Source organism: Mirounga angustirostris, unplaced genomic scaffold (assembly GCF_029215605.1).
Source record: "Mirounga angustirostris isolate CCGP_5_RB_7025 unplaced genomic scaffold, mMirAng1.0.hap1 SCAF_1, whole genome shotgun sequence".
NCBI classification, from domain to species: domain Eukaryota; kingdom Metazoa; phylum Chordata; class Mammalia; order Carnivora; family Phocidae; genus Mirounga; species Mirounga angustirostris.
This window is the reverse complement of record NW_026991709.1, coordinates 178,201,062-178,227,537: the sequence shown is the minus strand read 5'-3', so window position 1 is coordinate 178,227,537 and position 26,476 is coordinate 178,201,062. Positions and strand designations below refer to the sequence as shown.

Sequence of the window (26,476 nt, the reverse complement as noted above, 5' to 3'; positions counted from 1 at the left end):
TCACACCCCAGATACGTCCCCGAAGGGAGTGACGGCGAGGGCTTTACCAAAGTGGCTGCGTGAAGGCCAGACCAGCAGAAAACGAATCGCAAACGAAAAAGAGAGCGAGAGCGCGAGAGCAACACACAAGCAGGACTTCCTCCAACTCTCAAGTACACCCCACCCATGAACATTTAAAAGAGAGCGAGAGAGAGAGGGCGAAAGAGAAAGGGGGGAAAACCTCTCTCTCCAGGACCCAAAGGCCTGTAGCCCCTTCATCCCACCGCTTCACTCCCTCCCCCGCCTCCACTTCCAGAGCGCAACTCCCACCCAAGTTGGTAAACAGCGACTGTTGTTACTATTTTTTAAAAAGACTCAACTTGGAAACCCTCCGGCGCTCCAGCCTTCCGCAGTGAGGCCCCAGGAAGCCGGCACCGCGGAGCCCGGGGAGGGAGAGCAGAACGGCAGAGATCAATCATAGGGACCAACCTGACACTCTCCATGTAGCCGCCGGGCGCGCGGAGCCGGCTCGGGGCGCCCGCGCGGGCCGGGCGTGGGGTCCGGCGGCCTCGGCGTGCAGGCGGACTGCACGCGCGCAGGGGCGCTCCGGCTCGCGGGCTGACAAGACGCGCCGCGCCGCGCCCACCCGCCCCGCCCTGCTCCACCAATCACAACCCGCCTCTAAACGCCCCGCGCCGCGCCGCGCCGCGCCGCGCCCCACACAATGGGCTCCGCGGCCCGCTCCCCGCGCGCCCCGGCCCCCTCCGCGCGGCAGGTGAACTCGCGCTCTGGCGAAATCCTGCTTTTGTCTCTAGAGCACCTCCTCTTAATTGCTGTTAACCCTTCGACCTGCCTCTGGCTGACGTCTGGGAAGCCGGGCGCGGCGCGCATCTCTCCCGCCCGCGGGGCTGCGGGGCTGGGGCTTTTGCTTGGGTTGCGTGTTTGTTTCGTCTTGGAAACTGACAAAGAGTTGTCCGAACCTTTCAGAGAAACCCGAGAGGCAGAGCAGGGAAACCCTCGCGCCCGGCGCACACCGGGCTGCTTGCTCCGAGCAACTGCTCAGAATCGGTAGGCGAGGCGGGCTCCAGAGCAGCGCAGAGAAGCGCTTTCCTCGAATACGGCCTCTGCAGAGAACTTTCGCTTCACGACGAGGGTTCAACCAAGCCTCGGCCTCCCCCCACACCCCCACAACGCTCCCCACCTCCTTTCTTTCCAAGAGTCGGGCTCGCCGAAGTGTGCTTGTGCGCGCAGAGGGAGACCAACCCGACACGGGGGTTGAAATAAAGAACAGCCAAACGCGCCTCGTCGCTGAACCGAACTACTTCCCCTCTAGAACGACAGCTGCCCAAGAAGGCATCTGCCCCAAGTTCGCTAAGAAATAATTCTTTAAATTCCTTTCTTATTTATACAACAACAGCAACAACAAAAGCTGTTCTCAATAAGCACTTGAAGATGACCTCTATCAGAAATAGTCGCTGCTCTTTAATGCTATTTAAAGCTGAGTATGGTGTTTAAAAAAAAAAAGTCACCAATATGCTAAACTTTGTTGGCTCAACTGGCACGATTTGAATGCCAGGTTAATCCAGTCATTTTCGGCAGCTATTTATCATCTTTAAATTTAGAGGAAAACTTCTTGGCCTATCCTTAAAAAACAAATGACAAAACTCTAACGTTTTTATTATTTTTCTCAAAATATTCCAGGGAAAGTAGTGACCTCAGTGATTACCCATTTTCCCTCAATTAAACAAACAAACAAACAAACAAAAAATCCACAAATCCTAACCCAGCAATACCAGGAGTTTTACTTGAACGTGTTTTTCTACTTGAGGAGTTTAATGCAGGTTGCTACAAACCAGAAAGCATATTGATAATATTTCCAATCAAGCAAATGCCTGAATCTCAATAAGGTCAGCGGGGGAGCAGACAATTCCCCCATTAATCTGGCTGCAAAAGAGACAAAAGCTTCAGTTGACTGTCAACTTATGATCAAATGTTAAATGGGTGCATGGCAGGTCGCTCTCCACCCTAAAGTGTTTTTGTGTCAGACAACAAATTTATTAATGGCATTTTTCAGGTCACAAAAATGTGACCCCACCCTCTCATGAATATTCAATGGAGGACCAAGGGCGTTCTTTTTTGGGGAGAGGGGCCTTAAATCTGCCAAAATGTACCATCAATCAGTAGAGTTCTGACTCTTAAAGAGACAAGGCACTCTTCCGGGAGGGGCTGCCCAGGGCCCCAAAGACAGGAAATAAAAATATAGGAAGTTCTCTCCAAGCAATGCACAGTGAGAAAGTGGAAATGGTCATTTCAGAATACATGTGATTGTTTCCACAGGTATTCTAATTAATTTGAGATTTGATGTCTGTGAACAAAATGGGGTGCAACTTTGAATAGGCAATCCATGTTTTTCAAAGATAAGTTCTTCGTGAGGCATCCATAAAACTCACGCATGCTTTTACAAGCTGGACTAACTCCTTTGCAGGTCAGTGTTTATCAGCTAAGTCTCCAGGAGCATCCGAACAAATAACAAACAAACAAGCAAACAACAAACATTATAGACGCTTATGAGCCAGCCTGTGGAGACAGCCTTACACAAAATAATTAGAGAGTGACGCAAGGCGCTGGTTACACAAGCACTAAATTGCACAGTGGTGGCTTTAAGCATCATGGGACCACAGAGAAGGGGGAGATCAGTGTGAGCAGACAGGTCTGGGAAGGCCCCTTGGGGAGGTGGTGTTTAAAGGACTGATGGTTTGGATTGGGGGGGGAGGTGACAGTATGGAGAGGGAAGTAATTTAGCAAGCTAACTCAGAGGCCACCTGGAGCCCTTCCCGCCCTCTCTCCAAACATGACATGGTGACTCACACACTACTTCTAGGCAAGGAAATGTAGCATCAGTGATAAACCTGAATAAGCTGTGTATATGCCCAGGCCATTTTGATTAATTCTGGACTCTCTCTCAGGATCCCTTTCCATGTGGTCCTATCAACCTGTGCTGTTTCTGGGATTCGGTGAGAACTAAAAACCTTTCACTGCTGGAGTACAATTTAAAATGTTAAAACCTGTGGTTAAAACTTAGAAGACTCAGTTAATGTCACTGATTCATCACCACGAGTGCCAGGTCGTTTTGGAGAGGCTAGGTCAGAAAGCAACTCCTCTCATCCCAAAACAATAGCATCTGGATTGTGGGAGTTTTAGAAAGGGTTACTTAGCCACAGGGTCTCATTTAATTGTCCTAACTTGAACAGAAATTGCAATTCCCACTTTACAGAGGAGAAAACTGAGATTCAAAAAGCCAAATGTGATTTTCTTCGCCCTCCAAGAATCAAACATACCTAAGCACCACGGGTCACAAGTGGAAGCAGATACTGAATAGTTTCAGAAAAAGAATGGCCATGATAACCTAAAATGAATACCGGGGTGGGGGGGGGAGAGGCTAATGTTTAAGGAAGAGGAAGGAAACGCTAAATACCGTACTTAAAAATATTTTTGATGCCCACATCCTAACACCCACAACAGATACAGCCCTTGTTCAAACACCACGTATTAAGAAACCTGTCAGTTGCTAAATGAGTCCATTGTGCAGCTGGCTGTGTACTTAAGAATAGATTACTATGATCCCACACCAAACTCTAACCACCAAATAACACACCTGGGACTAAAATCATGTATTACACTTGGTTCTGCTGAGCCTTAGCCTTGAACGCAGAAGAAAGTGAAAGGTTTTACTGCCCATTCAGAGCTGTGAATGGAGAGAAGATGTGTTAAATGAAGAGTCAGAAGGAGCATGTTGTCAGGACATTATTCCTACATGCTGATGAATGGCGTGGCAGGGAAGGAGACACCGGCCATGCTGCCTGGCCCCTTGGTCCCCAACTCCAAATGAGTACTGCCTTGCCAGAAGCTGCTTGGAAATAACCAGGGAATGGATCCGTGAATGGACACTGGCCCACATATGTCCAGCAACATTGAGAATGGGAGACCTGTTCAGATAAAGTCAGTTACGGGACCATGTTCTCATAGGTAACTACTGCAATTTCTGTTGCTAGAAAGTTCATCTGCCAGAGTGAGTGAAATAAAAATTGATGAACAGTTTGATGGGTTGAAAAATCAACTGCGTGACAAGAGGCCAAGACTATAATTCAATTGCCCATCTTTTTCCAAACAATGCTTACATTAACACTTGCTCTCCCTTTTCCAATTAATTTAGGGGGGTACCCAAAACACGCATTTGGAAATGAAGACACTTAAAGAAATGTGACCGAGTGACTGTTGCTAGAGAGAAAATGGTGAATCGGCAGGAATACAAAATTTCATCCCTCACCGTAGTAACAGGCTTGATGACCCGCCCAGGGAAGTGAGTTTCTCCAGAGGGAGCCCTGCTTTAGTCTTTCTGAGGTCTCCAAAGACCGCCAACCAGCTGCCAATTACAGGTACTAAATTGTAACACCAATGCCCGAATTCTGAGATTTGGGCACTTGTCTCCAAGGAACCACAGTTCCTTCTTAAGTGCTTTTACTTAAAAATATAAATTAATACATCATCCATCTACAGGGAGCTAAGGCAGTCAGCTCTGTGTCGATACTGTTTATGTCCCTCTTATGTCTATGCTGACCATACAGTTAATTATGGTTTTCTTTTAAAGATTTTATTTATTTTATTTGAGAGAGAGAGAGTGCAAGCGAGCATGAGCAGGGGGAGGGAGGCGAAGAGAGAAGCAAACTCCCCGCTGAGCAGGGAGCCAGACACGGGGCTCGATCCCAGGACCCCGAGATCATGACCCAGGCCGAAGGCAGATGCTTAACCAACTGAGCCACCCAGGAGCCCCTAATTATGTTGTTTTTGGTCTGTGCCTGCGTGGCCAAGGGAAGGGATTATGAGTTCCTACTGTTCCATAGGAGCTTAAATTTCTCTTTCCAACACCCTCCACATTGCCATGAGCATCTTCATTTAATGCAACATTTATAACGCCAGTGCTCCTGGGTTAATTTATATATACACAGTGACATGTCAACATTCAGGTGACTTATGAATATGATGGGGAAATAAGGTATGGAAAACATTTACTGCCCCCGCCTTCGCTCTAAATGTAAAGACACTCAGAAAACAAAATCATATGTAATCACCAGTAAACAAAACCTTATGCAGAAAGAAAAATGGCCACATCCTGCCCTAAGTCTGCATCTGATGGACTGTAACAAATTATTCTCGCTCATTTACGATAAAACTATAATCCCTTGTTTTAATATAATGTAAAATGTATTAGTGGACGGCTTCTGCCATAAGGTGAGAACAGATTACACTGAAGTGTGCAAAGTTCTCAAAAAGGTACATGTTTGGGGGCAGGAGATCATTTCCCCAAGAGCTTTGTCCTTCAGGTATCAGGAAGAATGAATCATTACCACCATCAAGGGTGAGTCCGTATTTCCTCTCCAAAGAGTAACAGGCCTTTCTGGCACACCCCTATGCAAACCCTTGGTTTTACGTGTAACAAGAATTGGGTCAGCGAAGGGGAAAGAATAGATGGCTTTTGGGGGATGAAACGACATTTGAATTTTTTTTTAACGTTTAATTATGTAGAAATCGCTGAATATCTGCTAAAGGCAACTGGCCACCTTTATTTAGTAAAGTCAGCTTTTCCAGAGACCTGGGGTGTGCAGCAGGCCTGGAAAGAGGCAGAGAGAGCTTGTTGCATCTTGCCCTCTGAACAATGCTCACAGGTCTCCCTCCCATTGCAACGCCACCCTCCTGTGACCCTGGGTTGACACACCCTCATATCAAAACCTTCTTTACGCCTGCCCTCTGCTGGTAAGCCTGCCAGGATTAGGAAATTTTGACTACCTCAATTTATTCAAAAGACAACTTGAAAAAGCTGGAGAGAGAAAGGACATGTAATGAACTGTTAACTGGAATATATAAATTAAGACACTTAAAAAACGGGGCGGGGAGGGGCAGCACTGGTGAAATACGGCACTTTTAATGTAAAAATGCACATTCGTCTATTCTATTGCCGGCCGGATCACAGCCCAGAAGTGCCAAACTCTACATTTTAGCTTGCCTGAGAGAACAACCTGTATTACTTTCGGGCATCTTGCCTTCTTTTTTGCTCACTCTCCAGGGAGAGCATGTCGGCGCATTTTCAATAAAACACCTTCTTAGCAGTAAAGGGCCACTGTTCCCAATTCAGTGGTCCCTTAGGTTTCATGATACAGTATATTTAGCTGACTCGCAGCTCAAGTTTTCCTCTGGCATTCATAAGATCCAATATAAAGGAGAGGGGGGAAAAGCCAAAGAAGAGCTTTCGCCTATCCTTTGTTTAAATAAGCAAACAGTTAACTTTGAGATTGATTAGCTGGCATGACTTTACACAAAACAACGGGACGCGCTCCCATGCCCTCTCCCCACTCCGGGGGAACCCTCTGCACGTGCGGGCCAGACGAGCCTGCAGGAGGGCTCCGGGCATTAGGGGGTAAATTTCCACAGCAGCGTGCAGGGGTTTAACAGTGCCGCTCCTGTCAGTGTCAATGGAAAGCACGAGGCCTTACAAATCCCTGCATACCATTTCAAAAATATATCTCCAAGACGGGAAAATGAAGCTTAGCAGTTGCAACCTCAAAAGCATTCAGGAAGTAGCACTCTTGACAGCGCTTTAGATGCCGAGTAAATGCTCTTATAAAGAACACCCAATCCAGCCGACAATAAATCTTATGCCGGGGAAGCCCGCACGGGGCTGTGGAATCCCCTCCAAAGATAATTGCCTTCCACACTATGTGGCATAGAAACTGCAACATGGAAAACATTTTCTGGAGCTCTCTGTGGTTTTTTCCTCCTTTACCAGGCACCGATTTTACACACACCCACCCCTATCTTTCGGAGAGACCCTCTAAAAATCCAAAGGTTTGTCTTCTTTTCTAGAAAAAAGTTATGAAGCTGCTTTGTGGGGGCCAAGGGTGCCCCGGGGAGGCTGGGAAGAGGGGATATGTGTAAACACTCTGGAGCAGAATCTGAAGCATGCATCAAGGTACACGATTGTCCGTCTCTACTACCCACTCATTGGAGGCTCATGCAGTTTCCAAACGGTTCCAAGGATTGGGACTCACCCAACCAGCCCATAAGGAGGTAGGCAGATTTTTTTCTAGTCCTAAATGCCCTCAAGCAGTCTGTCTAACCCTGAGATGATGCAGGAGCACTGGGATCTGACATAGGGTTCTATTAATGACTTTGTCATGAATTAATAGTGCAATTGTGGGCAAGTCACTTCGCCTGTCTGAGCCTACACACTTCACCTACACAAAGAGAAAAACCTATGAGCTACTCTCCATGGTTTCTGGAACAATAACAGTAACAACTGTCATTATTGATTTCTTATTCCGTACCAGGTACACATTTTACACCAGCAGAGGACTAAGCTTTAGGTATTTTATGGCTTACAATTAAGGTCATATATAAAACCAGTTTAAAAATATAAATAGGATTTTAGAGTTCAGGAATCCTGGACACTACCTTGTGTATGGTAAATCTGGGAACAAAGAGAGGGGAAAAAATGTCTGGCAAACAACTCAAAAGCCCTAATTCTGATCCTCTGGAGGTCATAAACCCTGTGAGACCCTATGAAGGAAGTATTACTGTACCCACTTCACAGATGAAGAACTGGAAGCTCTGAGAGTTGCAATTACTTAACCAGTGTCTCACAGCCGTTATGGGGCGAGGTGGGAGTTGAATGGCTCTCAAGCCTGGTTTTTGCCCCATCTGTCAAGCTGCAGACGGGGCTGGGCACTGAACTAAGCTTGGAAGAACAAAGAGGCTGCTCCACTTTTACTCCCTCGGAAAACAAATGTGCCCAAGGGTCATTGATTGGTCAGCATGAATGGAACCTGAAATAATAAAGGTAAAATTCTGATATCCTCCTTTGCTTCTGACATGAGTCCAGTGTGACAAGCCTGGCAGACCACATACATGCAAAAATGCCCTGGAGTCTGGCAGGATGAGGGACTAGGGCCTCATGCATTCTCCTAACTTCTTCAGTGAGGAGCTTCCACTGCTGAGATCACACACACACACACTTATTTTTCCCCTCATCTTCTTCAAACACATTAGTGGGCACCAGGCAGTGGCCTTGGGACCCTGACCCGGATGATGTCTGAGCTCTCCTGGCATTTCAGATGTAAAGATAAGACATCCTGGTAACGGGGCTTATTTTGTTCCGGATTATAAAAGGCACCGCGACAGTTCAGTATGGTAGCTCTGGAGAGAGTCTGCCATGGGTTCTGCCCCTGACTGTGCTTTTGGTAAATTACCGGTCTCTGTGCCTCGGTTTCCTCCTCCATAAAACACACACACACACACACACACAACTAATTATAGTTCTTCTCCCAGAGGGTTGTAACAAGGACTAAATGACATAGGACAGGTCAGTGCCTGGCAAACTGTAAGCACTCTACTGTTTCCCCTAATCATTATTGTTGCTATACACCGCTTTTCCTTCAATTTCCTCCTCCTGCTATAATGAAATACCCAAAGGCAAAATATATTTTTACTATCTCAGACTCATTTTTCTGGGAGGATGCATAGATTCTAACTCCAGAATTTAAGCAGGAACTCTTACATCCAATTAATCTTAACAATCGAAGAAAATACTTGCTGGTCAGTTTTTTCAGTCCAAGGTGCCAAGGTCCTAGACCAAGAATCTTCCCCAGAAGGCAGAATGGTAGCCCCGTGCATCAATCTCCAGGTTACTGGGTATGACACATCCATCAGCCAGTTCACCACTTGGATGTGCGAAGGAGTCTGGTGGTTTGTTAAGTGAGTTCTTAAGGATCCATTGGAATAATCCACGGAGGGGTCTGCCCTGAGCGCTGAGAACACGGGGACTGGCCTAATTCATGGAACTCTCACCCTATGATTTTACAATATTTTGCTACTATTTGCTAAATGCAAAGACTCTCCTTCCATGCTCCAGAGATTACTCAGCTTGCACTCAATTATAATGACCCAATAAGCTAATTTTAAGATTCTTTTCAAAGTTGCCAACATTTACACTATCCAAAGCAAGGAACGGAACCCTGTTAGTGCTCCCAGAGCACAAGGCATATCACCAGCCATCATTTTATCATTCGCTGAATTTGAAAAAAGATACATGGGCGGGGAGCAGGGAAGAGAGATTCCTTCCTGGGCACAGGGGTAAGAGGACTTTTAAATTAAGACAAAGATCAGGCTGGATATTTAAGAATAAAGCTCTGTCCTGGGTAGTAGGGCAGGCAGTGTGGGGAAGGTACTTTCAGCTACTGGGAACGGTATGTGCAAGCATTCGTGAGGGAGGGGACATGAGCCATCACACCAGGGAAATGTGAAGTCCTTACAAGGGCCGGGGCACTTATAATTCATGCTATATCTCCTTTCCTCTGAGACCAGAGTTTTCCTTCTTTCCCAATGTTACCTGTTCTTCCTATCTCAAAAATTTATTCAATTCTTCCCCTCCCATTCTTCGTGTTTTGGGCATGGTCTCTGTTCTGCATCTCTATCATGTCCAATACTTAACATGATCTCTCTTAGCCGTGACCTCAGCTCGTCCAAACACACACACACCCCCCTCAAGTTTGCAGAGTTTGAGGTTCTTTATTCCTATCCTGGCATGCTCTCACCGTGTGATTCTGAAGTTTCTGACCCCAAGATTTTGACTGAGTGGATCTGTGAGACGCCTCTGCAGTTTTCCAGAGGGTGAGTCTGTCATACAACTGGGGCATCGAACCACTAGCATAATGTTAAGAAGCATGGACTCAAGGATTAGATATTTTGGTCAGGAAGGCATTTAAGTAACATTGTGTCAGATACGGATATCTTATTACGCAATTAGTTAGAACAAAACATGAAGAGAGTTCATATCCAAACAGGGACAAACATAGAAAGCATTAAGGGCTTACGCTAATCCCTGAGAAGAGGAAACGGGACTCTAACAAAACCAGCACCATCAAGACCTCCACTGGTCTTTCACTCATCACTCCCTCTTCGCAGCAAGGCCCCATCCAATCACTGGACCATGAGGCCTAGTCTTAGTGTGCTTTTTCTGAAGGCAGCCTTGCTGCCTATTCACTTGTTCTTTTTCAACTAAGAGAGGGGCAGGAAGGACAACTGAAGTCTTGTCTACTTCCGTGAAACTGAATGTTAGAGAAGAAAGGAGCCAAGTCTACACAAAAACCATTCCTCCATCAGGCAAACTGTCCTCCTCGACAGAAACACACAGACACACAGACACACAGACACACAGACACACAGACACACACGCAAGAGAGCAGGCTACTCCACTTGGCTTAGCAATGTCACCACTATGGGAACTCACTTTGGGGTAGTACCACTGTTCTGATGAACTGCAAACAGCATTTACAGTCAATGCCAGTAATTTCTGCATTCCATCAAAGGGTGAATGAGCTCATCAAATATAAAAAAAAAGTACCCTATACATAAGGGCCCCTTAACAAATATTTGATTTATAAACGAATGAATAAACAAATGAGTTAATGGTTTCTTTCTTCTCTCCTTCTTTTGCATTTCATTTGTTTCATACATTGTACTATCTCTAAACTATAAGCTCCAAGAGATAAATAGTGCTAAGGAAAAAGTAACTAGGTACATGTTAAATAATAGCGTCTGTTAAAAAAACAAAACAAGACAACAGGCCCAAAATGGAGTTGCTTATGCTAAGCTCCATAGCACCATACTGAGACTTAACTACAGTTTCAGCTCTCTCAGAAACAGAATCTTAAACCAGTCTAATAGGAATCACCTGGTCGGCACTAGTTAAGTAATCTGCCTGATAGACCCCTGCCATCCCCCAAAGGAAAGAAATTTGGCAATAAGCACCTCACTTTCTGCGTTGTCTGAGTTCCTTGTTCCTGTTCCCTTCTGCCTATAAAAGTCTTTCATTTTGGGTAGTTCCTCAGAGCTCCTTTCTATCTGCTAGATTGGATGTTACTCAATTCGAATTGATTTTTGCTCAAATAAACTCTTACAATTTTTAATATGCCTCAGTTTATCTTGTAACAGTTCTGCTATCAGAGGAGGGATCTGAAGGAGACCTCCTCCCACTCCCATGATCCCCGGGAGCAACGAGCCACTAGACATAGGTACCTGTTGAGCTCCCTGGGCTTGCTACGTTCTCACTGCCCTGGAGGTGGTGGGTACGTTCATCCTGGATCCTAGCTCTGCAGTTTTTACGTTATGAATTTCAGACTTTCTTTGAACATTTCTTTTTCTAGACTAGGTCCAGAAACTAGCCAGAATCAGACTGGGTCTGATGTAGAAACTGGGTGGGTCCTGGGGCTGGACTGGGTCCAATTTGGAAGCCAGACTGGGTCTGGGGACAGACTGGGTACGACTTTAGCTGGACTTAGGTCCAATGTGAGACCTCAGGTGAATAAAATTTTGTTCTAAGGCTAAACAAGCGAATTAACCTTACCAGAGATAATCCGAATTACAAAGGCCACAGTGGAGAACTTTGAACCATATCCATTTATGAAGGTGTCCTAGAGAAAAAGGCATCTTAGCCAAGTACTCAGTATAAGAAGTAAAGGAAAAATCACTTCTCATACTCTACAGTTTCTGGTGACAAGGACTAGACCTACTAAAACACCCTATTCCCTCCAGAGCCTGCAGATGGGATTCTGGGAAAACACGCAGAAGCCGACAAAGGGTGAGAATTTTTACCAGGGTCAGCTTTCCCATACCTCTGGGATGCCTGGTTGAGAGAGGAAAGTAAAATTTCACATTGTCCCTTCCTTTGAAAATTCATATTGGCAGGCAAAAAACATATGTAAGAATTAGATCTTTGAACTGTGACTTATGAATTTGCTTTGAAGTACCCACGGGTTATGATCCTTTCCTAGGGACAGCTACTGCCTTCTTGTTTGTCTTGCTTTGTGTCCTGAGAACTTGGCTTGGCAGGCTTCAGGTTAGAGGATCCCCAAAATTTGGCTGCAGAAATGTGGGCTGCAGTCCATTTGCAGATGGGATCCCACCGACAGTTCCTGGCTCTCAGGGGGATAGTCTAAATCTTTCTTTTGGTTGTCTTCAGGAGTGGTTCTGGATCTTGAGAGGATAGTAACTTCTGGACTCTCTCTGGGAGACCTTTTGTGTCCAAGGGAGTGTTTGGTACAGCCAGGAATACAGTTTGTCCCACCTAAAACCTCACAAGGTATTTGAGGGTTTTTGTTTTGTTTAAGTAACTTCATGGTTAGAATTTGGCCAAACTGGAAGCTGATATTCAGAGGCTGAATTAGGCCTTCTCCCCTAAGCTAAAATGTAAGCGATAGGGTCTCTGTGTCTGTCTGTTTACGTATGTCTATGTACGTATGTTATAAACGTGTGGTATTTTTTCTATCTCAGATCATAATGCCAAATTAATTTGTAAAGAGCTCTATTTAATCAGCTTAAAGGCAAAGAAGTGTTTATATAAGCCAAGTATACTCTCAGAAGTATGGAAACTAAACCAAATGTTTTTCAAGTTCATGTGATCTAGGATGATCTTCGGGGCGGAGCCGGGGGGAGAGCTAGTGTAACTTCATTGGTTTAATTAAAACAGGCAAGTCTTTAGAGTTGCCAGCATTAAATATAATACTTTTATTCTACCTAGGTTCACTAAAACTCAAATAAGCTCATGTTATCTCAGAGAATTTGTCAGTGAGAAAGAGAACTTAAGATGATGGTTAGCTGTTTAATGTCTCATGAAATTTTCATGATTAATCTAAACATAATTGTTAAGAACAAGTGAATTAAATATACACGTAAGTAAGATAAAACTTAAAAAGGAACTTTTCAACAATAATTATGCTTTATGGTATGTTTACTTAAAAATAGTTTCCAAAATCTTCTTGGTAACTTGAAACTTTAAAGTTATACTGAGTTGAGTTAAACAATGGATACTCACTGACTACTTAGATCATTTCCAAATAAGATAAAATACTGAACATTAATTACTGAACACAGGTTTATGTGCTTTTGTTTCCTTTTACAGAGAAATAAAGATAGTTGGGTCTATTTGTAAACACGCTTGCTGCCACACTGGAAAATTTACTATTAGGAAGAATATACTTCTTGAAATTATGAAATATTAATACATTTGCCAACCCACACCTCTCAGTTTTCACTGGCAATTAAGAATTCTACATGTTAAGAATTCTAGGGGTGCCTGGGTGGCTCAGTCAGTTAAGCATCTGACTCTTGATTTTGGCTCAGTTCCTGATCTCATGGGTCATGGGATCGAGCCCCGCGTCAGGCTCCATGCTCAGTGGGAGTCTGCTTGGATATTCTCTCCTTCTGCCCCTTCCCTGTTCGTGTGCTCTCTCTCTCAAATAAATAAATAAATCTTTGAGAAAGAAAAAGAATTCTAATTAATATAAGTAATTAAAACAACTAGAAATAATAAAGGTTTAAAAACACACTATAATACCAAAAGTACACTTATGCAAAAACCAAAATTCAATTGTCGAAATTTCATCTGCTAAAAATACAAAGTTTTCTTGGACTGTTGATCTGCTTTTGACAAGAGACTAAGAAAGGTTTTTCTTTACTTTTTAAATTATCTACCTGAAAAGTAAAGATTTTGTGTCTTACAAAACGATTTAGTATGCTTCATATTGTCTTTATCAGGTCTTTGATTACTTAAGAAAACTCAGTCTTCTCAGGAGAGCTGTTTTGCTCCCAAGTATTTGACCTTCTGTATTTATGTTAACCCCTTCCACTGCTACTTTTTTTTTAAAAAAAGATTTTATTTATTTGAGAGAGAACAAGCACACATGGGTGGGGGGAGGGGCAGAGGAAGAGGGAGAACAGACTTCCCACTGAGCAAGGAGACCAACATGGGGCTCGATCCCAGGACCCTGAGATCATGACCTGAGCCGAAGGCAGACACTTAACTGAATGAGCCACCCAGGTGCCCCTCTACTGTTACTTTTGTTAAATAGATAATTTAGTATTATTTCATAATGATCTGTGATCCTATTTAGTCAAACCTTTTGATGTTCTGACAGAATCCCCAGAATCAAATTCTAAATGAAGTTTTCTGGCCTCAAACTAACTTTGGTATTTTACAGCAGGTCCCTGGAACATCTCAAAAGATTTGTTCTCTTTCCATATAAAAAGAGAGAGATTAAACCAGGTTTATTTAGTATATCAAATTACATGAGAAACATTATCAAATAAGATATTAAACCTTCTTAGCTTATATTTGTATGGATGCATGTTATTAATGTTAAGTGTTCTAGAAATTGTGAGAAATTCCTAGAAATCTGATATGTCCTGTATAATGTTATCAGTAGTAATTGCAGTTATCTTAAAATGTTGCGTGTCACAGAAATAACCAAATTTCTTTGTCAATTCTATTGTAATGAACTCTCATCAGATCTTTAACCAGGGGAATTTTTAAGTCTTTTTCATTTCCAGACAGTTACTGTTTTACTCTAATGCTTTTGCAAAAGTGCTTTATCTTCTGAAAGATTCACAGAAAAGACTGTGAAAAGTACTCTACAATATAGGTTTCTGATAACTTCAAGATCATAAAACTGAACTGGGTAAAAATTTCCAGAACTAATGAAAAACTGGATTCAAACAGAGCAAGAATTAATAATATGGGATTGAATGAAAGTGATAAGGATAATCTTATATATATATATATATTTTTCTTACAACTTTTTCTTTAAGCGTTGCTAGTTCCTGAAGGCTTCCCCCTACCCACCCCCAATTTAAGGAAATCTTTTTCTCTTTTCTCTTAAGCCATCTGTGACTTACAGTGATTTTGTCAAATATACCTTTGTAAACAGAATTTAAACATTTACTTTTCCTTCCTACTTGGTCCCTCCAGAATTTGGAAATTTACTGAGTGTTCTTATTTTTATGGCAATATAGTTATCTGCATAAGTTCATTAAGAATATGTGCTCCTTGGACACAACTAGAAACACTGGTTATATTACCGAGGTTTTGACTGCAATGTCAGATTTGAGAAAGTGCAAAGAATCAAATATCACCAGACAGCTTTAAGGAACTAAGGATGACTTTATAAAGCCAATAAAGCCCCTTGCATACAGGGTTCCTGGCAACCTAAACAGGTTCAGAAGGAAGATCACCTAACAGCAGGCCTAAGAACCTCAGGATAACTTGAGGATGTCAGGAAGAGAGGAATTTACCCACATCTATAGGTATTCCAGGAAAAGTTTGATCGTGAGTCCTTGGCTTGGCTTCTTATCCTGGAGAGGCTTATAAAGTCATCTAAGATTCCTTATGAAAAATTCCAGTAAAGCAGATTTCAAAAGAGCCTACATGGTCAATACTATCCTTGCTGTACTGTGTAAATGATCAGGCCCAGTTTAATGAGACTAGACTTATTTTATAAACAAATGAGTTATACTGTGATTAGCTTTAGTAGAAATGAGGGTGATTGTAGAGAAAAAAATTATGTTTTGGTAGAAAATCACAACACAACCTTGTGTATATGAGATTCTAGCCTTGTTCACTGTCTTTGAATTTTTGTTTTATACCTACAAACTGGATTGGATACTGAATTCTTCTAGTGTCCTCAAATATCTGGCTCCAATTCTACAACCTAATATTTCCAATTTTCTCCCACCTTCCTGATTCGGAATCATGAACAACAAAGACTGCCCTTAAATCTCCTTGGAAGGGACTCTACCAGGTCTGTCTCACCACCTGGATAGCAGTAGGGACTTGAAACTTGGGTCTTCATCTCCCAATTAAAAGAGTTCCTCCAGACTCTTGGAATGGCATACCAGCTGGCGGTCTAAATTTACTGACTCAGGAGGTTCCTTCTCAGAAGCAGATGGCACCTTGAGATGGACAGTCCTTTCATGGTCAGAGATCAAGATCTTCACCTCCAGTATGAAAGCTTTATTCCTTTTGCCTTTTTGCTACTTTTTTTTTTTTTTTTTTTAATTCCTGTTACTGCTTGGGAAAACAATGCTCCTTACCTCTGGCAACCATCCCTGAATCTACCGATAACGGAATACCTGCCCAAGAAAAATTCCTAGACTTTCAGGCCCAAGTTGTTCTTGATAATAGGATAGCCTTTGATTATCTTTCAGCTGAGCAAGGAGATATTCATGCTGCTCTGGCCAACGCTGCACTTGAATTAACGCTTGTGGGGAAGTTGAGACTCAGCTACATGAGATCACTGAACAAGCTAGTTGGCTTAACAAAGTGACTCCTTCAATAGGGTCTTTATTTTACTTACTTGATTCTGACTGGTTTAGGGTTTGGAAGGCCGTGGGCTCCAAAGTACATTGTAGACACTGGGAATTTTCCTGCTTATAATCATCACAGCAGTCTCCCTGTTATACTGTATTCTCTCAAAAGCTTTCTGTGCATGTTCACAGCCACTGACTACCCAGCAAATGATCTCCCTAAGACCAGAGCATTAGACAAGGAGAGAAGAGAATGGCTAACTTAAAGGATGTGAACCTAATGTCACACCCTGTGAATACTACAGAGAGTCCACCAAAAGGCATCCAGACCTGTGAATACCACACAGAGATTCGAGGTTGGGGTGGGGGAGGGGGAGAGGAAAAGACAAAGAAAAAGAAAGAAAGGAGAAAAAGAAACATGCAAAAACAAAAAAAACTGTAAGAACTCGGGAGCTGGGGATATCACCAATGCCTTAAATTTTGATCACATCTCTTAGACTGAGAATCTAATCAAAGAGGGGAACTGTTAAAAAAAAAAAAAAAAGCAGGCCTCAAATGGACTCACTTTTGCTAAAGCTACATGTCACCAAACTGAGAGAGACTTATTTACAGTTTCGGCTCTCCCAGAAATGGAGTCTTAAACCAGTCAATCCAGGAGTCACCTGATCAGCACTAGTTAGGTCATCTAATAGATTCCTGCTGTCCCCTAAAGGGAGGTACCCTGCCATAACCAATCCACTTCTTCCATGTTCCCACTCCCATCTGCCTGTAAAAGTCTTTCCTTTTGTACCAGTCCTTGGAGCTCCTTTCTACTTGCTACATATCTGGAGGTGCTGCCCCATTCAAGTGGATTTTTGTCAAATAAACTCTTAAAATTGTAACATGCCTCAGTTTTTCCTTTAACACACCTCTACGTAACATGCACGTTCAACAAAAGGAAGCACTTCTATATTGCCAACGTAGGGACTAAAATCTTATTGATGACAATTTTATGACTGAGCGACCTCACGTGCCAAAAAATGCACTCCATCTATAGCAATCAATGATCAATCAGATTCTTCGAAAGTTTTGAAAAAAATAAACTAAATACAAATTATGACTGGACACCTGGGTGGCTCAGTCGGTTAAATGTCTGCCTTTGGCTCAGATCATGATCCCAGAGTCCCGGGATCAAGTCCCACATCGGGCTCCCTGCTCAGTGGGCAGTATGCTTCTCCCTCTGCCCTTCACCCTGCTTGTGCTCTCTCTCTTTTTCTCTCAAATAAGTAAAATCTTAAAAAAATAAAAAAAATAAATACAAAGTATGATTCAAGGATCACACAAATCACTTTAGATTTTATAGCTGTGAGTAAACTCAAGTCACTAAGGACAACACAACGGTACCTACTATACTAAAGGTAGATAGATAGATATCCAGATTTTTAAAATGTCATCTCTCTTCCATTTGTCTTGCTAATTTGGTCACAGGAAAAGAATCCTGAAAGGAGATAAGACTGGAGATAAGCCTTTCCCTAGCTGCTGTCGACTTCAGAACAGCCTGAAGCTGCATTTTCATTGCTCAAGGTGTCCCCACTCCATTGTGCTCTGCTTCTGACCTCTTGCCTGACAATATGAAGAAAGAGAAAGATCAGGGAAAACCTACAGAAAGGCCATAGCCCACACTTCATAGGAGCCACTGACTAATCAGAAACAGTGGCAACTTTAATCCCCCTTCTCAGAAGCAGAAGACCTGTTGCTGATAGGACCTCCGCTTCTCTTTTGTCACCTGGGTCCTGGGAATTGCAGACTTGGGAGTCAAGTTCATCCCAACAGCTAATGCTACTTAGCCCTGCCCCATAGTCACTCTGCCCCTTCCTGCCACAGCCTCACGGCCTTAGTCTCACACCTTCCCTTGAAAGCTAACTAGGTTCTGATTTTGTTTCAAACACATGGCCCGCATTTGATGCGTGATAGACAAGGCCCTCCACTCTGGCCTGCCACAACCCCCTTCAAACGTAGCATCCAGAAATGAGCATGGCAGGTCAGGTGCCATCTGTCTAGTCCAGAGGAAGACAGAGACTCAATTCCTCATTATTGTATTAATGCAACTTCAAGTTGTTGGTGTCCCCAGCCCCTACCAGGTCACAATTGGCTCCCAATGACTTTACAATCATCCCCTAAATAACTGTCACATGAACTACTGCTAAATTGGAGCTCTTACTCCACACTTACACAGTGGTCTGTGCTTTGCACTCATTCCCATTAAAGATCTTTTCTCATTTTGATCTAGAATTTCAACCTGCTGAGACCTTTTTTTTTTTTTTAAATTGCAATTCTTCAAAATATTAACTCTTCCTCATCCTTCCTGGTCACACACAATTTCTGTCATCCCTAAATTCCTCGAATCACATAATCTGAGGTGTTATGATCAGTTTGCTAAATTTGTGCATTCTCACGTTTCACGACATCTAAAATAGAGGGTTCCAGTTACTATATGACAACTACCAACAGCGGTTATATACTAGGGATTAATCACATTTATCACCTGTTCCAAAGTGGAAGAACTCAGAAAGGTCAGGTGCTTCCTGCCACCCTCACTTGACACCTAATACGCTGCCTGGATCTCAGTTGGTATTTCGTAAATAAATGTTTTTGATGCATCAGTGAATGAACTTACTTAATCTTTACCACAACCCAGTGAAGAGATCCTACTATTAGTCTACGCTTTATAGGCGAGGAAACTGATGTTTAGAACGTTAAATAGAATTAACGTATTAGGTACCGCGTTACATGGAACCAGCACTTAAAAATGATGCCTACAAAAACTATACAACATGAAATACACGCTAATCGCTCATTTCAAAGCAGGACTCCACGACTAGTCATGTGCCTCTTCTTCGTCTGACTAGTGGGGGCCACACCTCCCCAAGCATGTCTCCCACCAGCTTTCTTTCTTTTTCTCCTTTCCACAGAAACAGACAAGGCTAAAGAAATTTCCAAATTAAAACCTGGCAATGGTTTCTATATTCTTGTTTCCTAAACCTATAAATCAAAACTGTCTAAACAGGTCATAAATGTTCCTTGGCGATATAATGGGAAAAGTTCTGATTTATGGTGCCGGTAGAATAATTTTAAATAATTACATAAGAGTTTTGAAAAATGCAATTAACACCTTTGGAAGTTTTTTGAAATGAAAATGAATCTCTGGAGATGACTGTTCCCATACATAAAGATAGCCAGTTAAAAAATAAAAATAAAGCTACAAGATACAACTGTGTCTGAATGATCCTACGGAGACGGGGCACAGGAGGTTTGATTTACAAATGGGAATTCAGGAGCATGACCACATCAGTACATGTCTTAACTCTGCTGCCTTATCACACGGTAACAACACAATTAGCACGTCATTACCAAACATCAAAATTAAATCACCAAATAAACATCTTGTTTCTATTCAGCCCCAGCTGATGCCTCTCTTCCTCTGTACTGGTTTGACACATCCTACCACACTGTCCTTTGGAACACTTCAAATCCTCCTACCTGCTCTTGCAAATCTGGCCAATGTTCTTTCCTTCCTCTTTCTCTTCATTTGTGATTCATCTCCTCCTTCAAAATCCAACCTTCCCCAGATGAAGTCACTCCGAACATCCTTCTTTAACTCTAACTTCCCTGGTACCAAAGAAAGTCTTATGATCTCTGAATTTCCCTTTTCGGGCTGACCAAACAGTCATAGTTATTATTTTACATGATGAACCATTTTCTCAAGCTCACTTGGGATAACCACTTGGCTCTTTGTCCCTCACTCACTCTTCTTCACTTTGGCCCATCTTCCAATACCTTCCCTAAAGCATTTTCAACTCAGGAAATAGCACAACCAGGCCACCTCAGACAAAACGAACTTTTAAATGAGGTATGCCCTGTTTAATGCTACCCATTCTTCATTTTCTTCTTGATTTATCTTGAATGAGAACGTCAACAATACCGGAGCAAAAATGGGCTTTTCTCAGGGTTCTTTCAGGTCCAGTGGGAATTTGAAAAGTGTTACAATTCTCAGGGTTCTTTCAGGTCCAGTGGGAATTTGGAAAGTATTACAACACTCTATAATTCCTATGTAGAAATGGTCCAAGGTAGCTCCCAGTTCTTGAAATCCACTGTACTGACAGTGACTACATAAGGAGAATTCTCAGCCACCATCCTGGCCATGAGAACGGAGAAAAAAACTTAGAATCACAGAAACTTTTCTCTGGAATAGATTGAGAGATCATTTTAATCCCGCCCCCTCATTTTCCAGATGAGAAAACTCATACCCAAGAAGGAAAAATGACTAGCCAAAGGTCAGACATCTAAGCAGTTACTGGCAGAACCAACACTAGAACCCAAAACTTCTGACTCCTAACTAAGCGTTCTTTCCATTGCTTCACACCACCTGGCAGGGCAGAGACATAAGGAACCACAAAAACTAAGATAATCAACCATCAGCACTTAACAATTTTTTTTTTTTTTGGTAGAGGGATATGTAAGGAGACAATAGTCTTTCTGTATTTGTTGGAATGAGCAGTGCTTTTTATTTTAACTGCAAATTACAAATGAAAACTACACTTAATCATTACTCATCAAGGGCACAGGACATCAAGATTTAACTCATCTTCTTGCTGCCGCTTGTCTAAAATCCATGTAACTCTATTTGGCCATTAATCTAGAGATGAGCTGTCCAATAGGGTACACACTAGTCATACATAGCTATTTCTGTTTGAATTAATTATAATAAAATAAAATTTAAAATTCAGTTTCCCTATCATACTAGCCACTTGAACTGCCCAAAGCCAATGTGGCCAATAACTACCATATGCAGGCATAGAAGAGTTCCACCACAATAGAAAATTCCAATGGACAGTGCTGAATGTCTAGAACATACTGGTCTATGAAATGGGTACAATATGAAAATCACTACAAAGATGAATTAGAAATGTGAAGCATGGACTTTTTCCAGCAACAAGGGACTTGCAGAAATATTTTAGGCCAACTGTCTCTGGTTTCTGATGAGGACACTAAGTCCCAGGAAATTTATTATATTGTTCTCCCAAACTTTACAAGGAGAAAGACAGAGTTTGGATTGAATGTCAAGTTGTCCGACCCTTGGGGAAGTGATTTTTCCACTAAACCTGCTGACTGGCTGAACACTAACAACACGGCATGCCTTACCCTCTTTGAGATGACGTGGGGTAACATGTCTATGAAGCATCCATTTCTCTATTTTCTAAAAGGAAAACTGAGGTACAACAATTTGCCCCTTGTTTATTCTGGATCTATGTGACTTTAATGGAGCCAACTCTATCCAGGGGAATCTGGAGGTGGGCACATGGCTCAGTCCCAGCCAATCAGCCTATTCCCAACCCCTTGTCCACAGTGACTGGACCAAGTGTAGATGACTCAAGTCATTCATTCAGCTCAGAGGCTTTTGTTAGAATTACTGAGCAAGCAATATTCCTTTTTCCTGCAGGGGTTGCTTAGCTGTACATATGTAAATCTGGGGCTCTCAGAAGCCATTCTGCCTCAGTAAAGGAGGAATCTGACAAAGAATAAAACCAACAGAAAAAGAAAGCAGAACAGAAAGCAAATGGAGCCAGACCAAGTCCTGGTGACGTTATATGAGTGCCCGGTCCCAGCTGTGTGTGAGGCCAGGCTGACCATGGAACTTTCAAGCCCGTAGACACTCCCATGACCCATCATTAGCCGGTCTGGGGTTTTGGGTTTTGACATTTGCATGTGGAAACGTTCTGACTAATACAGGTACCGCTTTCCAGAAGAAGATTAGGAAGTAGTTATATTAATATTTCCAATCAACCTTGAAGAGCACAGCAAGAGAGAAACACCATATTACAAAGCACACAATGGCAGCTACAAGTGTTGGGTTCATGTGTGCCACTCTGGAAGGGATTCCCCAAGTCAACCCTAATTATGCTCAAACTGTCCCAGCCACGCATCAATCACTAGGTTTCAATTCAACACATGTGCATCTTTCTTTCAATCACCCATATTTACAAGTTTCTTATCAGGGTAGGCCTGAAACATCACTTTACAACTAAGTGTCTTCTAGACACAAACCCTGGGAATTTCTTCAAGACATTTTCACCATCTTAAAAGAAAAAAATACAAGGAAATAGCCCCATGGTCTCATGATGAAAGTAAAATGAAGACTTTTTGGTCTAATGGGATTTCACTCAAAATTCTCTTACCGTCTTTCCTTTCTTTCACCCAAACCCTGTACTGATTGCTCACTCACGGGTCTGTTTCTTCCTTCTTTCTAAATTTGACATTAAAGTCTCCCTATCTTTGTAGGTCCCATTTGCCAAACCAGGACAATCATTCATTCATGGAGTGTGGCAATAAACAATTTACAAAATATGTTAGAAACCATTGTACTGTAACCCATATATTCTAGGGAGATACATTCTGTCTTCATGGTGGCCCATTTCAAAATGCCTGCTGTGTATCCACGATGTTTGAAATCACTCACTGAGACCAGGCCATTTTAAAAGGATAGGTTTTATATGATCCAGCAATTGCACTACTGGGTATTTACCCCAAAGATACAAAAGTAGGGATCCGAAGGGCTACGTGCACCCCGATGTTTATAGCAGCAATGTCCACAATAGCCAAACTGTGGAAAGAGCCAAGATGTCCATCGACAGATGAATGGATAAAGAAGATGTGGTATATATATACAATGGAATATTATGCAGCCATCAAAAGGAATGAGATCTTGCCATTTGCAACGACGTGGATGGAACTGGAGGGTATTATGTTGAGTGAAATAAGTCAAACAGAGAAAGACATGTATCATATGATCTCACTGATATGAGGAATTCTTAATCGCAGGAAACAAACTGAGTGTTGTTGGAGTGGGGGGTGGGGTGGGAGGGATGGGGGGACTGGGTGATAGACACTGGGGAGTGTATGTGCTCTGGTAAGCGCTGTGAATTGTGCAAGACTGTTGAATCTCAGATCTGTACCTCTGAAACAAATAATGCAATATATGTTAAGAAAAAAAAAAAAGAAGAAGAAGAAGAAGAAGGTAGCGGGAGGGGAAGAATGAAGCGGGGGAAATCGGAGGGGTAGACGAACCATGAGAGACGATGGACTCTGAAAAACAAACAGGGTTCTAGAGGGGAGGGGGGTGGGAGGATGGGTTAGCCTGGTGGTGGGTATTTAGGAGGGCACATTCTGCATGGAGCACTGGGTGTTGTGCACAAACAATGAATCATGGAACACTTCATCTAAAACTAATGTTGTAATGTAAGGGGAATAACATAAGAATAAAAAAATTAAAAAAAAAAAAAAAAAAAAAAAAAATAAAAGGATAGGTTTTTAATGGGTTAACCTCCCATTAAATACTGTTAATTTTTTACAAGGCCTTGCTTTCTCCTTTATAAAATTTTTTTTTTTTAATTTATAATTGTTGTTTAAATACATGGATTTGGGCATAAAATAAGTTGTTTTCCGATAGTGGCTTGTTTATTTAATTCAATGATCTTCTCAAAATCCACTCATTTCTAGGCTGTTGTATTTTCTGTCCAGTTCATCAATGACTTGGGGCGAGTCTTTTTTTTTTCTCCCATTGAGCTTTTTCACTTCAACTGATTAATATTCAGCCTTCCAAAATTTTATTTATTGTCTTGTTACTATGAAATTCTAGCCAAAGATTGGTGAGGTCCTATGGCTTAAGATTTTTACTAATAATGAATATGAGTATCAACCTGGTATTTTAAAGTCATCAGAAACAATTCCATGGTTCTGATAATATCACTAGTATCTTTTGTTAGTTATGTGTCCCACTTTGGGTGTCCCGGCTGGATGCTTTATGTTGCAGCCTTCGTCTGGTCCTTACCTTAAACTTGTGAGAGGGTATCATTTACAGCTATTTCACAGACACAAGAACAAAAGTGAAAAGGTTAAATATCTCCCCCAAGGTCACAGTGGCAGGTTAGGATTCAGACATAATTCCCTGTGCCTCTAAAGTCTGGGCTAATACTTTTGATGGTGCTAGCCAACAGTTCTAAAATTTGAACTAAAAATATCAGATTGAGGGTGCCTGGGTGGCTCAGTCGTTAAGCGTCTGCCTTCGGCTCAGGTCATGATCCCAGGGTCCTGGGATCCAGCCCCACATCGGGCTCCCTGCTCGGCGGGAAGCCCGCTTCTCCCTCTCCCACTCCCCCTGCTTGTGTTCCTGCTCTCGCTGTGTCTCTCTCCGTCAAATAAATAAATAAAATCTTAAAAAAAATAAAAAAATAAAAAAATAAATAAAATAAAAATATCAGATTGAAATCCTTCGTGATTGCCTTCTTAAACCTCAAAGTAGTGCCTCAGGATGGCAACTGGCCTCTCGGAACTCTGGCTTTGGGCAAGAGGCAGAAAGGAGGTTCTCCCCTCTTGATTGTGCCCTAGCGGTTCTAGCTTCCCCATCGAGGACTGGTAGTTAATTCCATATACATTTGTGAGCCTTGCCTAAAAGAGAATCTTCTAATTCACCCTATGTGACAGCGTAACATACCAATGTCATTATTATGCAATTTATTAAGAAGAAAGCCTGTGTGTGTGGGGAAGGCACATTAAAAAAATGTCATGCTAATTTTATCCTTGAGAGAATTTGGAATAGTTGTTGCCTCTTCTGATCTTCAGTTTCTCTGGCTGGGAGAGAGATAGGGCTGCAATCCCAGTTTAAACAAGCCATCTTCGATTTCCCCAAGTCAGTCACTGAGAGGCAGGGACTGAAATCCTGAGTTCTGTCTTGCCAGACACTCACCAAGAAGGCCCCTCTTCCAGAGCAGGAGCAACATCTAACATGACCCTGGGGCTGCAAACTTCTGCCCCAGAGCAAAGTAGAAAACCAATTTATGTAGAATTAAAAGCTATTTGCTTGATCCATCACTTGCTCCCACTCTGGTCTACTTTCAACTGTGACACATTCAGCTGGAATTACAGGCTGCCTCTCAGTCCGGCACTGGGGCATAGAACCTATCTACGCACAACCACGGAGCATAAACATTACAGAAAAATAATGACTTCGGAAGTGGGCACCCTATCCAAACACAAGCTACATGTGTGTTCACAGATGGAAACTAACGGCTGTTTACCCTGAAGGCCCCATAAGAAAAATGCAGTCACCTTTACAGTAAAATGCAACTTACTATTCAACATGCAACAAACTGACAGAAAAGAGAGAGCTGGGAATGAACTCCAACAGAGAGCTCTTATAGCATCTCAGATTTCTTCGGGAGGGTCCAGGCCATTCAAGAACTGTGCAGCCCCCAACCCACCCTGGCCGAACTCTACGATGGATCAGATCATAAGACCAGTAGGAAAGGGCAGCAGGCTCAGTACTTTGTCCGGTGGGTCAGGGAAGAGAGCTTGTGTGACATCACTTTGTGTCTCACTCTGGAAGCCTGCTTTGTAAAGGCAGAAATCTAATGTTGGTTAAGTGAACAAAAGAAACAGGTCCAGGTTTTGTATGGCAAAAGGTTAAGTAACATAGTAAAGTTAATGTAAAGAGGCTCCAGCCGCACCAGAGCAATTCAGCCCATTTCCCGGATGCAACAAATAAGGGCACGCATTCCTTGTCAGTGTGTTACAAAATGACAACAAAAGCCATCCCAAGTTTCCTGTTGAGAGATGCCAGCAGGTATTGACAAAAGCTTAACAGTATCTCTCTGAGACTGCTGTGGTTTAGCACACTGTCAAAACAGGATACTATTTAAATTAAAAATTTACTGATTCAAGTTCAGAAAAACCCTGCTTTGCTGTTTTTATAACCAAATTCGTGGGTGGGGAAACTTTGACCTTTATTTTTTCTTTTTTTTATGGCACCTTATATGGGTCTGAGAAGGTACTATATTTAGCAAGCTAGTTTTGAGAACTAAGGTGTCTAAGCAAGATGACTATCACTTTCTATGAATTACTGTACATGTGAAATCATGGGCTTGTTACATTATGCAAAAGCAACTCAAGTGAAACAAACAAAAATACCTGTTTGCATACATAAATTTTGTAAAAATCTCTGTGGGGAGAAAAAGGGGAAATACACAAAGACTCACCACAGCATAACGTGCTTCCCAAGTGAATCTTGTTCAGCATGCAAGAGTATTTCTTTAAAGAAGAAGGCTAAGCCAGGACTACAAGACTATGGTCAAGAGAGCAAAGCTGTCAACTAGAAACCATGCCCTGGTGGACGGATGGAGCCTCCATGAATCGTGGAAAACGGAGCCAATAGTGTGTTTCTGTCTCGGGGCATTTCCACTTGCTATTCCCTCCATCTGAAATATTCTTCTTCCAG

General features: G+C 42.4%; 1 protein-coding gene across 13 annotated transcripts in view; it reads right to left on the bottom strand.

The window, feature by feature from the left end:
* The window catches only part of FOXP1 (forkhead box P1), a 375,324-nt gene that overhangs the window by 104,802 nt on the left and 244,046 nt on the right, over positions 1 to 26,476 (bottom strand). Inside the window, exon 1 of one of the 13 annotated variants that reach the window (XM_064593726.1) lies at positions 1,181 to 1,295. The exons of 11 other annotated variants lie outside the window; for them this stretch is intronic. The gene's annotated coding sequence lies outside the window, so the exon portion shown is untranslated. Of the gene's footprint in view, positions 1 to 468; positions 624 to 1,180; positions 1,296 to 26,476 lie in introns of those variants that run through there. One more of the 13 variants, XM_064593721.1, reaches the window with a different exon arrangement.